At 46.3% G+C, this 17060-nt stretch overlaps 1 pseudogene; it reads left to right on the forward strand.

The window, feature by feature from the left end:
- The first annotated feature begins 5277 nt into the window (after positions 1 to 5277).
- On the forward strand, positions 5278 to 12578 carry LOC103732678 (annotated as a pseudogene).
- The last annotated feature ends 4482 nt before the right edge of the window (positions 12579 to 17060 follow it).

Here is a 17060-nt window from a genome sequence, read left to right on the forward strand (position 1 = left end):
TCAGTGGATAGCCCCACATCCATGTGCACATGGACAGCATGAATTGGACTCGTTGGGTTAATAAAAAATAAATATAGAAGGGCTGGAGAAATGGCTCAGCGGTTAAGAACACTGGCTGTTCTTGCAGAAGACCCGGATTTAAATCCCAGCACCCACATGGCAGCTAACAACTGTCCATAACTCCAGTCCCAGGGGATCTGGCAGCCTCTTCTGACCTCCAAGGGCATTGCACAACATAGGTGCACTTACCTACATGCAGGCATGTATACACATATACATAAAATAAAAATAATAAATAAAACTTTTTAAAATCCACCAACATATTAATCAAAAATGGAGTTTACCCAGTACATAATGGAGGCATTGCCCCTCACCAGGCACCAACAATGAGCAAACCTCATATCCTGCTGCTAGAGAAGTGGCCAGGTTTTTAGGATGGACAGTCTGATAAATTTATAATTACCATGCTTCAGTGGATAGCCCCACATCCATGTGCATATGGACAGCATGAATTGGACTCGTTGGGTTAATAAAAAATAAATATAGAAGGGCTGGAGAAATGGCTCAGCGGCTAAGAACACTGGCTGTTCGTGCAGAAGACCCGGATTTAAATCCCAGCACCCACATGGCAGCTAACAACTGTCCATAACTCCAGTCCCAGGGGATCTGGCAGCCTCTTCTGACCTCCAAGGGCATTGCACAACATAGGTGCACTTACCTACATGCAGGCATGTATACACATATACATAAAATAAAAATAATAAATAAAACTTTTTAAAATATAGAAAGCGTGGTGGCACACACCTGTAGTCCCAGCACTAGGGAGGCAGAGGCAGGCGGATCTCTGGTGAGTTCAAGGCCAGCCTGGTCTACATAGTTCCAGGACAGCTGGGGCTACAGGGAGACACTGTCTCAAAAAGACAAAAAAAAAAAAATATATATATATATATATATATACATATATATATATGTAAAGGACATGAAGTTGGGAGGGAGATGTGTTTGGGGGTTCCAGAAGAAAGGGGAGTAGGGCGGATATGATCTTTTAAAAATTGTATGTAACAGGCATGGTGGCATACACCTTTAATCCCAGCACTCAGGAGCCAGAGGCAGGCTAATCTCTGTGAAATCAAGACCACCCTGGTCTAAATAGTGAGTTCCAAGCCAGCTGGGGCTACAGGGAGAGCCTATCTCAAAAAGGAAACAATGGCTCCCCAGAAACAAAAAACCTCACATTGTGTAGATGTATGAGTTTCTCAAAGAATAAATTTTAAAAATTAGTAAAAATGTAGTAAAACACTATGTATAACATAAAATGTAACATTTTAAGCGTATAGTTCAGTGGCAGTAAGTACATTCACTGTTGTTCAACCACCACCACTGACCATCTCCAGAACTCTTTAATCTGCCTAGACTGAAGCCCGCAGTGGCAGGGAGGGACTCATGCCTCTTATGCCTGTGGACTCCCTGCCCCTGCCACTTTAAGCTAAGCTGTGCTTAGTCTGCCCCATCGGAGTGTGCCATTGCTGTGTTGCTGGGCTCTGGTGTGGCAGCTCTGAGAGTTGACTAAAATGATTATATCTCTCCATCACACAGGTGAGAAACTGAGGTAAGGACACCCCAGAAGTCTGCTCCAAAGACAGTTGAAACACAAACAAAAGGTTCTAGAACTTGACCACCAACAGACATGGGGATTGAGGGCAGGTGAGGAGTCCATGCTGAGCAGAGATCAGAGCAGGTGGAGACTGGAGAGACTCAGGAGTGACTGCTCTGCAGCTGGATGGAAAGCAGGCAAGAGCCCAGCTTTGGTCACACCCAGATACAACAGTGTCCCCAGGGGCGATGCTGCCACCCCCACTAACAGTGGCTGTTCCTGTCCCTTCACCTGACCTGCCCAGAGAACAGAACACTCAGGCAGAGGCTGAGAGGAGCCTCCCCGGGGTGGAGCTTCACAGACCAGCAGCAAAGTTGGTGTTGACATAGGAGGATATCGCAACTTGTCCCCTACTGGAGCCCTGCAGTCCTGCCGAGTGGCATGGCGCCAGTGTGAGTGCTGTGACCAAATGGATTTACTCTTGCTGGGTTTGCCTCCCTACACAAGGGTACATGAAAGCTTAAAAGCTAGGGACAGCAGTAAGAGGAGGCCCAGTGTAAGATTGGGGCAAAGGGAAGGAGAGGGCACGGGGCCATGGGAATGTTCTCCCTGCTCAGTGGGATGGCTTTCCTGGCTGGTTCCTTTCTACTCCTGAGGTTCAGGTCCTTCTGCTGGGAAAGGAGCCACCTTCCTCCTGGCCCCTTTCCTCTCCCGCTCCTTGGAAATTTATGGCAACTAAAGTTTCAGCTGCACCCCAAGACACTGTTCCAGGTAGGGAATGGGACTTCAAGCTTGAGGTCCTAAAGGAGTAAACAGGAAGTCCCTGGCTTTTCAGCTCAGGGTCACTGGTGAAACAAGGGATTAAGGAAGTGGGAAGTCCTGGTCTTGTCACTTGCCAGCTTGGAAGCATTGAGCCAGTTTCCTTGCCTGCCCAATGCAGTGGTATATGGGGATGGCAAAAAAGGAGAGTAATTTTTTTTTAATTTTATGTGCATAAGTGTTTTGCCTGCATGCATGTAAGTGCACCCGTGTGTGCAATGCCTCTGGAGGCCAGAAGGAGGCGTTGGATCCCCTGGAACTGGAGTTAAGAACAGTTGTTAGCTGCCATGTGGATGCTGAGAACCAGGTCCTTTGCAAGAGCAGCCAGTGTTCTTAACAGCTGAGCCATCTCTCCAGCCCCAAAAATGGAGTATAAAGACTACAGGTAGTGGGTAGGGGAGCCAGGGGGATTCAAGTAACACATGAGAAGCCCACCTAGGACTCCAAACCCTCAAGAAACCCTGACCATCCATCTCATGCACAGTACTAGAACACATCAACCTCTAGGACTGATGGGGTGTAAGTGTTGAGCCCTGACTGTTCTAAGTGCCCAGGGAGTCTGTGACCCTGGGCTGGATTCCTGGAGAGAAGGATGGGTGCTCTGAGGAGGTGTACCAAAGGTAGGTGCAAAAGTGCAAGATGGTGAATTCATGTCAAGAGGAAGGTCCCAAGGAATGGGACCAGTGGCTTTGTCCACAGCTGTGGGATTCCTGGTCTCTCCACAGCTGGCTCAGACTCGGCACTGTGTTCACTGTGTGGGTGGGCTACATACCGATTGTGGTGCTGAGCAGCTTCCGGGCAGTGAAGGAAACACTGTTGTCTAACTCAGAGCAATCCTCCGGGAGGCCCCTCATGCCATTCTTCAGAGATCTATTTGGAGAAAAAGGCAAGTCTGCCCTTCCTATCAGGGAGGGGAGGTGACCGGACATCACTGTACTCAGGAGGGCAAGGGTTGCTGAGAACTGTGGACAGGGCTATACCAGGAAGATATTCTCAAACCCCTCCCTGTGTGGGGAGAGGTTTAAAAGACCTATATCCAAGTGCAGGCTCTTCTCTTTGCTGGCTCTGTGGTCTTGAGTAAGTTAGCTTACCCTCTGACCCTCCGTGTGCTCTGCTTAAAGATAGGGAAACAGTGTTGTCACTTTCCCAGCTGGCGGGGAGTAAGCCAGCCAGAATACCCAAGAGGGCCTACCAGCTCAGCAAATCCCCTGTCCCTTCCTGTCCTCTTCCAGGTCCTTCTCTCCCCTTCATTTCCTCCTTCATTTCTTTGGAGACTCGGGGCAAAATGCTACTGGGGAGCTGGTCATATCTGAGCCCACCTTAAGAGCCCTAGGCTCTTTACCCAGTGGTCAGAGCAGCAGTCCAGAGCAGGTGGAGAAGGTTGTTTGGTACTCTGCTCTAGATCTGATGAGAGCTGGGCAGAGCTGGCCTGAGAGGCTGGGAGGGGCTGGTGACCATCCTTTTCTCTCTCCCAACCAGGCATCATCTGCAGCAATGGGCACACATGGAGGCAATAGAGACATTTTTGTATGATGACTCTTCGGGAGGTGGGCCTTGGCAAGCAAGTTCTGGAGCTGCAGCTGTAGCACGAGGTGGCAGAGCTTGTTACAGCTTTCCACCGGGAGCAGGGTAAGGAGTGTGCCGGGGCAGGCCTGCTCTATCCCTGCACGCCCCCACTCATACACATCCCCACAGAGGAGGCTGAGCTATATAGAGTGTGTGTTATGTGTGTGTTTGTGTGTTTGTGTATGTGTCTGCATATCTGTGTGTCTGTGTATATCTCTGTGTGTCCGTGTATATATGTATGTGTCTGTCTGTATATGTGTGTGTCCACAAAATCAAGGACCATTAGCAATGGTTTTGAGTTACCTTAGTAAACTGGGAGTTTCTCCAAGGAGGGTGGAACTAAGAATACCTAGGTGAGTGGAAAGAAAGAAGCCCTTCTCTATAGTTCTCTGTCAACACACAAGACCTTTCACACTTCCAGCCTTTTGGACATGTTTTCTCTTCTGGAATTTCCTAGCTCACACCTCTTCCTTGTGGTTCCTTGTGAGAACCTGGAATCCCTGACCTAGGAAGTTCTCCCTGAGTCCCAGCACAGCTGGTCCCCAGCCCCGCCCTTCCTTCCAGATGACAAGCCTGCACCACATTCTGTGGTCTAATATTTCTCTCTGTCTCTGCAAGTCCAGCACCTGTCATAGAGCCTGGCTTGGAAAGCACCTGGGAGGTATATGAATGAGGAATGAGAATGGATGAGTGAGTACAGGAGTGACTGTATTCAAGACTAGATGAGTGCCAGGGCAGAGCTGTGTGCATCCTTACATTGAGCCCTACCCCTCCATTGAGCCCTACCCCTCCCATCCTTACATTGAGCCCTACCCCTCCCTTTGACCTACAGATCCCTATTGTCAGATCCACAGCCAGAGTTATTGGGGCGCTGGTGTTTGGCCATCACGCTTTCTCAGAGGAGTTCATCTTCCAGGAACTGATTCAAGCCATCAACTTTGGCCTAGCCTTTGCCAGCTCTGTGTGGCACCAGGTAATTGGTATTTGGGAAGACTGATGTGCTGGCCTGAGTTGGTTGAGGCCAATTTAGGTGGGAGCCTCAGCTGGGGCTTGACTGGGAACAGAAAAAGGGGGCAGGAGGGGTGGCTGCAGGGCCTGATTCTGAGCTCCTTAGGCAGTCATTCTCTAGATCATTTGGGGCTCTCCAGATGAGAGGCAGTCCAAAGCCACTTATGTCAGAGACCCAACCCATTTTGGAAAACCCCACCCCCACCCCACCCCCAAACTGTGTTCAACTATCCTGACTCAGGGCGTGCCTGAGGGCTCTGGGTGGGCCTTTTTCTCCACAGATGTATGACATGTTTCCCTGGGCATTCAGCCACCTCTCAGGATCCCATCAGAAGATATTTCAGCACCACGAGGCTTCAAGGGGCTTCATCCGCCATGAAACCATCAGGCACAAGCTCAGGGCCCCTGAAGTCCCCAAGGATTTCATCACCTGCTACCTATCACAAATCACTAAGGTTGGCCTAGAACAGCTGCACAGGGAATGAAGGGGCTCTATTCCTGGGAGAGACTTCAGTTCTAAGCCATAATCTGTATTCCTCATCTTTGACTCATTCCGTATGCTTTTGGGTACCCTGAAAAGCGTGGGTTAAGACAGGTTCTTTCCAGGCCACAGTTGGCTTCTGTCAACAGAAGCCGGCTGAGGAGCAAAGGACCTAGCTGATGTCAGGCCAGAACCCTACAGCAGTTCCCCATCAAAGTCAATGCATTCCTGGGACTCTGGCCCTCCTGAGGGAGTCTTAGAACTAGTCAGGCCTCAAGGAAACACCAGGGCTGTGCTGCAGGGAAACTTTAAGGCCAGAACTACCATTCCCTCCCCTACTAGGCCATGGATGACCCTGTCTCCATATTCAATGAAGAGAACGTGATCCAAGTGGTGATTGACCTGTTTCTGACAGGGAGGCACTGACACCACGGCCACCACACTGCACTGGGCACTCATCTACATGGTCCATCATGGAGCCATTCAGGGTAGGAGACCCTCATTTATACCCTAACTTCCACAGCCCATTAGCTCCATAGGGACTTTTGGCTTCAGGCACTGTCCCCATCACTCTGTTCTGTGGCTGTGGGGAAGGTCTGTTCTCACCCATATGGCACAGAAATCATTGACAGCTTTGAGTCAGACAGAAGGGACTTCAGTTCCCAGCCTATGGCTTACCTCATGACCTTGGGAACCAGCATAAATGGGGAAGCATTGCCTTACTCATTCAGTCATGATTCAGCACCTGCTAAGTGCCAGGCCCTAGGTTAATGTTAAGGTTACAGTTGTGAAGGCTGGAGAGGTGACTCAGTGGTTAAGAGCACTGGCTGTTCTTGCAGAGGACCCAAGTTCAATTCCTAGCACACATATCGCAGCTAACAACCATCTGTAACTCCAGTTCCAGGGGATCTGACGCCCTCTTCTGACCTCCATGGGCATTGCATGATATGGGTGCACTCATATGTATGCAGACAATACATTTATAGACATAAAAATAAAACTAATAGGGCCAGGCGTGGTGGCACACGCCTTTAATCCCAGCACTTGGGAGGCAGAGGCAGGCGGATCTTTGTGAGTTCAAGGCCAGCCTGGTCCCAGCTTCCAGGACAGCTGGGGCTACAAGGAGACCCTGTCTCAAAAAATAAATAAATAAATAAATATAAATAAATAATAGGGGCTGGAAAGATGGCTCAGCGGTTAAGAGCACTGACTGCTCTTGTAGAAGACCTGGGTTCGAGTCCCAGAACCCACATGGCGGCTACGAACCATCCTTAACTCCAGTTCCAGGGGAATTCAAAGCCCTATTCTGACCTTGGCAGCATTACACGACACGGGTGCACTCATGTACATGCAGGCAATACACTCATACACATAAAATAAATAAATAAATAAAATATTTTGAAATAAAAATAAAAATAATAAAAAATATTTCTTTAAAAAAGATTGCACTTGTGGAGGAACAAAGGCAGATGGAATGCTCTTAAGAACAAACTGGCTATAACTGCAGTTCAGTTCCTGACTTCAGTTTTGTGAGGGCCAATGTACCTGCCCTATGGATCTGTAGTTTTTTCCCATGTAGAATGAAGACAACATTTGTCTTGAGGCTCACATATGGGTCCTCATAAACTCCTCCTACAGGAACAAATTTACAAAAGCAAACTGTCTCCCATGGTGGCACAGTGGGGGTATGACCTATGGCTGCCAATTTTAGCAGCTAGGTGGGAGACTGGAGAGAGGGAGTGGGGTGGCATGGAAATGCTGAGCCATAAGTATCTTCCCAAGACCCACACTGAGCCATCCACAGAGAGAGTTCAGAGAGAATTAGGTGAGGTGCTGGGCACTGCTCCAGCTGTCGGCTATGAGGATCGAGAGCGATTACCCTACACCCATGCTGTCCTTCACGAAGTGCAGCGCCTCAGCGGTGTCGTGGCTGTGGGTGCTGTACATCAGTGTGTGACATCCACCTGTATGTGTAGTTACTACATGCCCAAGGTAGGTGGCCTGGCGTAGGCCTATGCCAGATCCAGCACCTGCAGAAAGCACCCCTCTTGCCCTGCATGGCCATCTGCCATGGCTTCTGCCGACCTGTCTATCAATCATTCCATCTATTTATCTATCACCCATTCGTGGTATTTGGGAGGGGAGTTATGACAGAACACAGTCATTGGTTGGTATCTTTAAAGTTTCCTGTGGTTCAGAGATATTTTAAGACACCTCTTTCCAATCTTTGTTGTCCATATATATTTTATGTAGTTCTAGGAGTAGGGATGTGGCTTAGAGCTGGAGTGCTATACCTAGCATGTACAAGGCCCTAGGCGTAATCACCAATACTACAAAAATAAGCAAATAAATAAAAGCCAGGAGTAAGCCCATGCCTGTAATCCCAGAATTTGGGAGGAGTTCAAGGTCATCAACTGCATAATCAAGGTGAGCCTGGACTATACAAACAAAAATGTGCTGGACATTTTTTTTTGTGTCTTTTTAGAGACAGGGGCTCCCTGTAGCCCCAGCTGGCCCTGAACTCCATATATAGAGCAGGGTGACCTTGAACTCACAGAGATCTGCCTGCCTCTGCCTCCTAATTTGCTGGGATTAAAGGTGTGGCCACAACACCCGGCTCAGGAAAGACCAAGTTTTATATGAATGTTTATCATTAAGCATTACAAGATTTGCATTTTTATTTGTAAAGTTGTTTTTGTGTGTGTGTGTTTTGTCATTGTTTTGGGGCTTTTTTCTGAAGAGGGGGAAGACAGAGTCTCATTGCATAACTCAGGCTGGCCAATAATTGACTATGTGGTCCATGTTGTCCTCAAACTCACAACAGTCTTCCTGCTTCAGCCTCCCAAGTACTGGGATTACTGGAGTGAGCTACCACACACCTGGAAACTTTTAAAAACTTTTTTTAGCTGGCTGTGGTGGCCATACGCCTTTAATCCCAGCACTCAGGAGGCAGAGGCAGGCAGATCTCTGTGAGTTCAAGGCCAGCCTGGTCTATATAGTGAGTTCCAGGCCAGCTGGGGCTACAGGGAGACCATCTCTCAAAAACAACAACTTTTTTTTTTTACATTTTATTTATTTTGTGTGTACATGTGTGGTCATATGTGTGCCATAGCACATGTAGACATCAGGGACAACTTGCAGCAGTCTCTGCTTCCACCTTGTGAGTCCCAGGGATCAAACTCAGGTCTTTTGTTTTGGGTGTTGTTTTTCTTTGTTTTTGGAGACAGGATCTCACTACATAGCTCAGGCTGGCAGGGAACTTGCTGTGTAGTTCAGGCTGTATTTTTTTTATATTTTATTTATTTATTATTTTATGTGTATGAGTGTATTGCCTGCATGTATGTCAGTGCACCTGTGTCATACAATGCCTGAGGAAGTCAGAAGAGGGTGTTGGAGTCCTTGGAACCAGAGTTATAGACAGACAGTTGTTGAACCGAACCCAGATCCTCTGCAAGAACAGCCAATGCTCAGGCTGTGTTTCTACAGAGAAGCCTTTTTCTTTGTTAACATAATTTCAAGTTTGTACACATAGATTAAGTCTAACTTCTTACATATGAAGTGTAGTGGCACTCACCTTTAATACCAGCACTTGGGAGGCAGAGGGAGGTGAATCTTTGTGAAATAGAGACCAGCCTGGTCTACATAGGGAATTTCAGGCCAGCTGGGGCTGCAGAGAGACCCTGTCCCAAAAAAAGGTGTGTACCACCATGTTAAGCCACCAAGATAATTTTAATTTAATGCTTATGATTGAGGTTCAAAGCAAACTCCAGCCCAAGGGCCCTACCAGGATGCCATTATTGATTTATTATTAGTCGATAAGACTTGAGATTCCTACCTGTACACATTTCTCCTTCATGGAAACCTTTAGATGTTATTTAGATAGTATCTAAAGATAATCCCTCTAGATGTTTTATAGTTATTGTTACTTCTCTTCTAGGCAGGGAAACTTGAATCTAGAGAGTTCAAGTACCTACTCAAAATATCTAGCTAGTAAGTGACTTAACTCATTTCACTTCCCTATGGCTTCTATGGTTCTGCTCTCTCTACCATACTCCCTGACCTTCATATCGCTTCAAAACTGCCTCTCCGGTAGGTAATAAGCCAGCGTAGTAAATGGCAGTGTTTTGCATTGCCCGTTGCTTTGTCTGACTGGCTGATGTTGGGCTGTTTGACTGAAATTAGCCATCAAGTTCACATCTTTATCAAGTATCTTCTGGAATGTGAGGACAGGACTGATGTCTCAGATTGTCCTGCTGCTGGCTTGGCAGGAGTACCTGGCCCAGATTATCCAAATGCTGTGCCAAATTAAGTCAAGTTACAAAGGAGAGGGTTGGGGATTGGGGAGATGGTTCCGTGGGTAAAGCGCTTACCAGGCAAGCATGAAAACTGGAGTTTGGATCCCCAGCACCCACATAAATGCCAGGTGGGCATAGCAGCCCACCTCTAATCCCATTGCTCAGGAGGCAGGGGGTGGGGGTTGTCCCTGAAGCCAGCCGGCTAGCTAGACCAGCCAAATGAACAAGTTCTAGGTTCAGTATAAAGGTGGAGAGTGATTGCAGAAGACACACGTGTGTACCCACATACATGTAAACATAAATACACACAGATACACAGGCCAAAAAAATATTTAATTTCTTTTAAAAAAACCACAGATCTAAGTTCAGATCTTAACATTAAGCTTTTGCAGCTTGGGGGAGAAATGTCTGTTGAAAGTAGAACAAAGCTTAACAGTAGATCATTAAATGTTACAGATATCCCTAAACCATTCCCAACTGCCTTGGTTTCTTCTCCCATTTCTATAATAGAATAGCAACTTAAGGGAGAAAGGGTTAATTTGGCTCACAATTCCAGATATCACTGTAGGAAGTAAAGATGGCAGGAACTTGAGAGAACAGGTCACATTACATCCAGTCAAGAGCAGAGAGCAATGCATCAATGTCTGATAGTATTCGGCTTGCACAGTTCAGGAGCCCCTGCCTAGGGAATGGTGCCACCCCTTCCCACAGTGGGTGGGTCTTCCCACCTCAATTAATGTAATCAAGATAATCAGTCCTCCAGAGACATGCTCAGAGTCCTATCTCCCAGGTGATTCTAGATTTTGTCAAGTTGATAGTTAACACTAACCATTATGCTCACCATTTCAGTAGCTGAGTGATAGTAACAGCACTGGACCCTAAGTGAACTTCAAACTGCCATTTACCAGAAACAGGCTGGCATAGATTCTCCAGAAGGCAGATATCCATACCATCTGGGGGAAAAGAAGAGTTCTTTTTATGTATGGCTACGGGATGCTCTGAGCCTTTTCAAGGCAACCAGGTATATCATCTGGAATGGGATATAAATGATTCTATACAGATTATATTTCTCCAAACACCCCTTTATCTAAAGGTGATTATGAAGCACTGTTGAATGGACTGAGGTGTAGTTTAGTGTGGAGCACATGCTTAGTACACTACATGTGAGTGAGGCCTTGAGTTCATTCCTTGGCAACAACCAAAAAGGTGGGGGAGGGAGGAGTGTTGTGATGCAGTAGGTTAGTTAGGTTAGTTAGTAGGCAGACAATACAGGGACATTCCCAGGATGATCATAGGAAAATATGGATCTTACTCAGGCACCAGTAGGAACATGTGCTTCCCCAACATCTCTACTTAAAGGCACAGAGTAACCAGATCTGGGTGTCCTATTGGCCCAGATAGCTAAACCCTGGCCCATCCCATAAGCCCATGGTACTGTTGCGACCACAACTGCAGCAAGTGCCTGCTGGAGGCTCTGGCAGCTCCCTCCCACTCTGCATTCTTTATCAGTTTTTGATTGGGATTAGGATTCAAATTCTTCAGAAGTTTTTGTCTTGCTTTTGTTTTAAACTTCAAGCTATCTTTGTCAGAACCAAGAATCCTACAGTTAGTTTCGTGGTCCCCACAGGGAAATCTGGTTTAATTCTAAAGAATCTGGCAAATAACCCATAAAGTAGGAAGCCCTCACCAGACTCCTAGAGCGGAGTGTCCTAAGACCTGGAACCATGGCTAATGTGCATCCTTCTCTGCTTTGACTGCTTTCTTTCCTCCCTCCTCGTTCTCCCACCCTCCCCTTTTCTTTCCTCTGCTAGGACTCCAGGCTTGAACACAGGGCCTTGTGCCCGCTAAGCAAACATTGAGTCACTGAGCTGTTATCTCTGACAGCTAATGGTGCTTCTCCTTAGCCCAGGGCTCACACGAGAAGGAGCAGAGGTTACCCAGCCTGTAGCCTTTGACCCCTTCCTGCTCACCTTTGAGACACAGTACTGGTGTTAGAGCTATAGGAGGCTAAGGTAAAGGAGTAGGTTAGGGTAAATGTGAGGGGAGGTCATGCTTCATGTTCTTCTCTCCCTAAGAAGAGTAAAGCTTTCCATCTCCAACTCTTCTTTTTCTGTATCTCCAACACCTTCTTTCTCATTCTCACCAGTCCTCTGGTTCCCCCTTGTGGGTTGCCTTGAACCGGGAGATGCAAGGCTTGGTTCTTAATGGGTGTGAGCCTGGTGGGCCACTGAGGGCCTGCTTGCTGGATCTACCCGGGACCTGGGCACCTTTGTCACAGCCAGTGGCACACTGGAGTTGCGCTTTGGGCCAGCGACAGGGTTGGCTACTGTGCACTCCGAATCTCCCTGAGAAACACCAACTCTTCTTTGTAGGGCACCATCATCCTGCCCAACTTGGCCTCAGTGCTGTATGACCCCCAGTGCTGGGAGACCTCTCAACAGTTCAACCCTGGCCACTTCCTGGATAAGGATGGAAACTTTGCAGTCAACGAGGCCTTCCTGCCCTTCTCTGCAGGTAGCAGGCGCAGTGCTGGGTCCTGGGTTGTAATGCTAATAGGTGGGACACAAGCCCTGCCACCCTCTGACCTTTCGCTCTGCTTCCAGGGCATCGGGTGTGCCCCGGAGAACAGCTTGCTCGAATGGAGCTTTTCCTAATGTTTGCCACTCTCCTCCCGACCTTTCGGTTTCAACTGCCAGAGGGAAGCCAGGGCCTCAGATTGGAGTATGTCTTTGGGGGCACGCTGCAGCCTCAGCCCCAGGAGATCTGTGCAGTGCTTCGCCTGAGCAACCTGAGCCCTAGGAAGGCGGGCCTGTAGCCACCGAAGAGGAAGCAGAGCTGCCCCCCTCCCCACCCTCCTCCGCGCACACACAAAGATTCTTCAGGCTCTGCTGTTCCTGCAAAGTTAGAAGAGAGGAAGAACTGAATCTCACCGAGCTCAGCTGTTCACAGTTCTCTAACACAAGCTCTTCTGGTAGCTCGGGAGAATGCCCTCAGCGAGAATCCTGCTTGCTCCATTTGGATGGTTGGGTACTCAGCGTAGGCTAATTATGCTTTGGCAGAGAAGAATTTTATGACAGTTAAGGTTTGACATTAAATCAGTTCACATGCTTTAATTGGGAAAATCAGTCGTCACAAGGTAGTAGCCGAGTAGGTTTAAAGACAAAGGCTTTCAGGCAAAACTGTAAACAGTAATGGTGGTAAACTGGGAGCAAGGAAAAGTATTTTCTGTCTTCTCCTGCCCTCTTCTGACCAGAAGGAAGAAGTTCAGATACTTGCAATCCAGGTAACCGTCCAGTCAAATTCTCATTAAGGATCCCTGCTCTTTCCCTATGGAGGTCCGCGCAGGCTTTGAAATACTGACTCTCCAGGGGCTGAAGAGATGGCTCAGCGGTTAAGAGCATTTACTGCTCTTGCCAAGGACATGGGTTCGGTTTTGAGCTCCCACATGGTCACTCACAGCTGTATGTAACTTCAGTTCTGAGAGATCTCTTTCTACTGGCCTCTGTGGGTACTGCATGTATGTGGCATACCAGATGCAAGCAAAATACACATACACATAAAATATTTTTATGTCTAAGCAAATCCTATTTGTTAAAATGAGGATTAGTTGCACTAAATACAAATTAAAATCTAAATGAGAAACCACTGTACACCTGCTAGAATTGCTGGAAACAAAACTCCGATGATTCTAAGAACTAGAACCACAGAGAAACTGTAACTTGAATACACTACAGTGAAATGTAAAACAAGACAATCATAATGGAAAATGGCTTGTCAGTTTCTTTTAAAAATATGTATTACACCACAAACTCCAGTCACCCCAGTCCTCAGCATTTTTACCTAAAGGAAATGAAAATGTGTGCTTGGGTCAATATGTACCATTTGATTCCATTTCTATGATGGTTTTAAAAAGACAAAGCATAAGTAAATAAAAACAAAACACATAAATGGTTGCAAGGTCTAGGAATAGGGCTGATTATAAAAGAACATGAGGGAATGCCAAGAGTGGTGGCACTCGCCTTTAATCCCAGCACTTGGGAGGCAGAGGCAGGCGGATCTCTGTGAGTTCAAGGCCAGCCTGGTCTACATAGTGAGTTCCAGGCCAGCTGGGGCTACAGGGAGACCTTGTCTCAAAAAGACAGGAAAAAAAACCCATGAGGGAATTTTCTAGGTGATGGAAATACTTTATAACTTGATTGTGGTAATGGGTACATGACTATATGTGTTTGACAAAACTCATACAATGGCACACTTAAAGTGATAAGTGTATGTGCATTTCCTTAATAAACGCAACTTTAAAGAAAAGTGTTACCTTTCTCTTTTGTATTCTTTAAAAGATGTGAGGGTGGAGGTGTAGCTCAGCCATAGAATATTTGTATAACATAGGCAAGGCCCTGGGTTCTGTCCTCAGCACTACAAAATAAATTAAATAAAAATTTTAAAGTAAGATTGTCCTATTGTAAGGTGTGATCTTCAGCGCCAAACTGCTGCCTTCTTCATGAGATCCACTATGCTTATTTACTAACATCCAGAACCAGCTCCCTTGACTCTCCCTTCTAGAAGGAGGGAGGAAGGGTTGGTGGGCCCTCACCTGAGTATCCAGTCCTCCCAGCTATCTGTGTGTAAATCTGCCCTAATTGTGCATGACCTCAGGGTCTGTGGAGGTGCTAAGGATTATATTCTGGGGAAGTGTAATTGAGGAGGGGGGCCCTACCTATTCAACCATGGGGAAGCCATCATCAATGCTGGGTAAAGACTTTCCAGTGAGGCTGCTTCTTCCAGTAACCCCTGGCCTGTGCTCTATAAGCAAGCTCAGTAAACTCATTGGTTTCCCCAGGGTGAACTGTGGTTAAATTACTTTGGCTTGTCCTTAGGAACTTAGGAGGAGGGGACAGACATTCACATCTCCCCGGAGAGAGAATTTTAGCAGAATCTATGAGTGAATCAGTACATCAAGCAAACTATCAATCAATATTGCTGCACTGAATTAGAAAGATTACAGCCAGTAATAAGAAAATGTGATGCTTTAATTTGCCTTTCATTGCTGGGAAAATGTACCAGTTCCTCTAGTTTTTTGTTAATTTTTTTTTAGAATTGAGAAAATTGAGCCACACAATCCTGACCATCCAGGTTTGATTCCCAGAACCCACATAAAGGTGGAAGGAAAGAATTCACTCAGCAAAGTTGTCCTCTGCCCTTCACATGCACACTGTGGTAAATGTGCCCTCCCCCATAATAATAAATTAAAATTTTAAGAAAATATATACTTTATGAAATAGGGTTTTTTTTGTTTATTTGTTTTCTTTTCTTTTCTTTTTGGTCTTTTTGAGACAGGGTCTCCTTGTAGCCCCAGCTGGCCTGGAACTCGCTATGTAGACCAGGCTGGCCTTGAACTCACAGAGATCCACCTGCCTCTGACTCCCAAGTACTAGGACTAAAGGCTTGGAGCACCATGCCTAACTTATGCAATAGTTATTACACATACAAGCATACATTCTTTATGCTCACATAGCAAAAACATTTTAATATTATATGCTAAAATGTGATTACTTTCACAAAAATTTTTTTTAATTTAAAATTTTTATTGTCTATATTCATTGTACATGGTACTGAGTTCCATAAGAATATTTTCATAGGTGTGGGGCTGAAGATATGGCTCAGTGGTTAAGAGCACTGTTCTTGCAGAAGACCCAGCACCCAACTAACAACTGTCCGTAACTCCAGTTCCAGGGGATCCAACAGCCTCTTCTGTCCTCCGAGGGCATTGCACGACATGGGTGCACTTACCTACATGCAGGCAATACACACATACACATAAAATAAAAATAATAAATTTTTTTAAAAAAGAATGTTTTCATAGGTATATGTCAGAGGCCCACTGGTTGCGGGGGAGCTTAGGTGGATGAATGGTCTCCCTTTCAGGGGGCTGGGCCTACAAGCAGCCACTACACAGTACACCCATGTTCAGCTCGACCATCCAAGTGACAAGCTAGGGGCAGTGGAGAAGGGACTTGGCAATTGAGAGGGAGAGGAGCTGAGGAACCAAGATGGCAGCCATGATGGCTCTCAGTAAAACACTAATCTGGTATGGGAAAATGTCTCATTGCTGCTAAAGGCTGTCAAGTCCTCACTGCAGTTCTCAGCAGCAGTAGGAACCTACGAAGTTTACAGATTCCAGAAAATAAAGGACACTGGTGTAAAGCTGTTATATGAAATTGTGAACTATCCCAACTGCCACTTAGAAAATGTTGGATTAGAGGCCTCTGAGTCAGCTGGTGCCTGCTGTGAGGGCCTTGCTTCTGCTTTTGCCCACAGTAAAAACCTGTGGGAAGTTAACCTGTTGGGAGCACAGTGGAGACCACAGTAGGGTGATTGTCCTGTGTGAGATCCTGGGACAGTCAAAGTGCAGCCTGCATGTATTCACGCTGCAAATGACTTTGATGAGGAATCCCAAGCATTTCTGATCTCACTGGGTTATGAAAAAGAGAGAGGATGGAGCCAGGTGTGGTGGTGCACACCTTTGATCCCAGCACTCAAAGGCAAAGGCAGGTGGATCTCTGTGAGTTCAAGGCCAGCCTGGTCTACATAGCGAGTTCCAGGCCAGCTGGGGCTACAGGGAGACCCTGTCTCAAAAAGACCAAAAAGAAGAAGGTGGAGGAGGAGGAGGAGGAGGAAAGGAGACGACAGTAGGGTGCTGGAGAGATGAATCCGTGGTTAGGAACACTGGCTGCTCTTGCAGAGGACCTGGGTTTGGTTCCCAACACTGGGTACCTTACAACCACCTATAACTTCAGTTCCAGGGCATCTGACACTGTCTTCTGGCCTACCCAAGCACTGTACTCATGTGCACATAACCCACACAATATACACATACATACACATAAATTATAAAATAAATATTTAAAAGAAAGGAGAAATAACTGAAGAAAAACAAAACTGAAACCTTGGAAATGAAAAAATTTTTTAAAAAGAGAAAAATTCAATAAGTCACAAGAAAAGCACTGCAGAAAACCTCATCAATAGAGGAGCTCTAGCATTCAGAAAGTGACAAAGAAATTAATAAGGAGGTGTGTGATGCGAACACAACATTCAAGATATATGAGGTAGTGTGAAGACACAAAAACCAAATTGTGGACGTAGATTAAAGGCGTGCACCACTATGCCAGCCAAGGCTACTGATTTTTAAATGCTAATTTTGTGTCCACATTGCTGAAAGTATTTATTAGATATAACACTTTTCTGCTGGAATCTTTAAGTTCTCTTATGTACAACATCTTTTTTTTTTTTTTTTTTTTGG

Source organism: Nannospalax galili, unplaced genomic scaffold, assembly GCF_000622305.1.
Source record: "Nannospalax galili isolate Female #2095 unplaced genomic scaffold, S.galili_v1.0 scaffold315, whole genome shotgun sequence".
NCBI lineage: Eukaryota > Metazoa > Chordata > Mammalia > Rodentia > Spalacidae > Nannospalax > Nannospalax galili.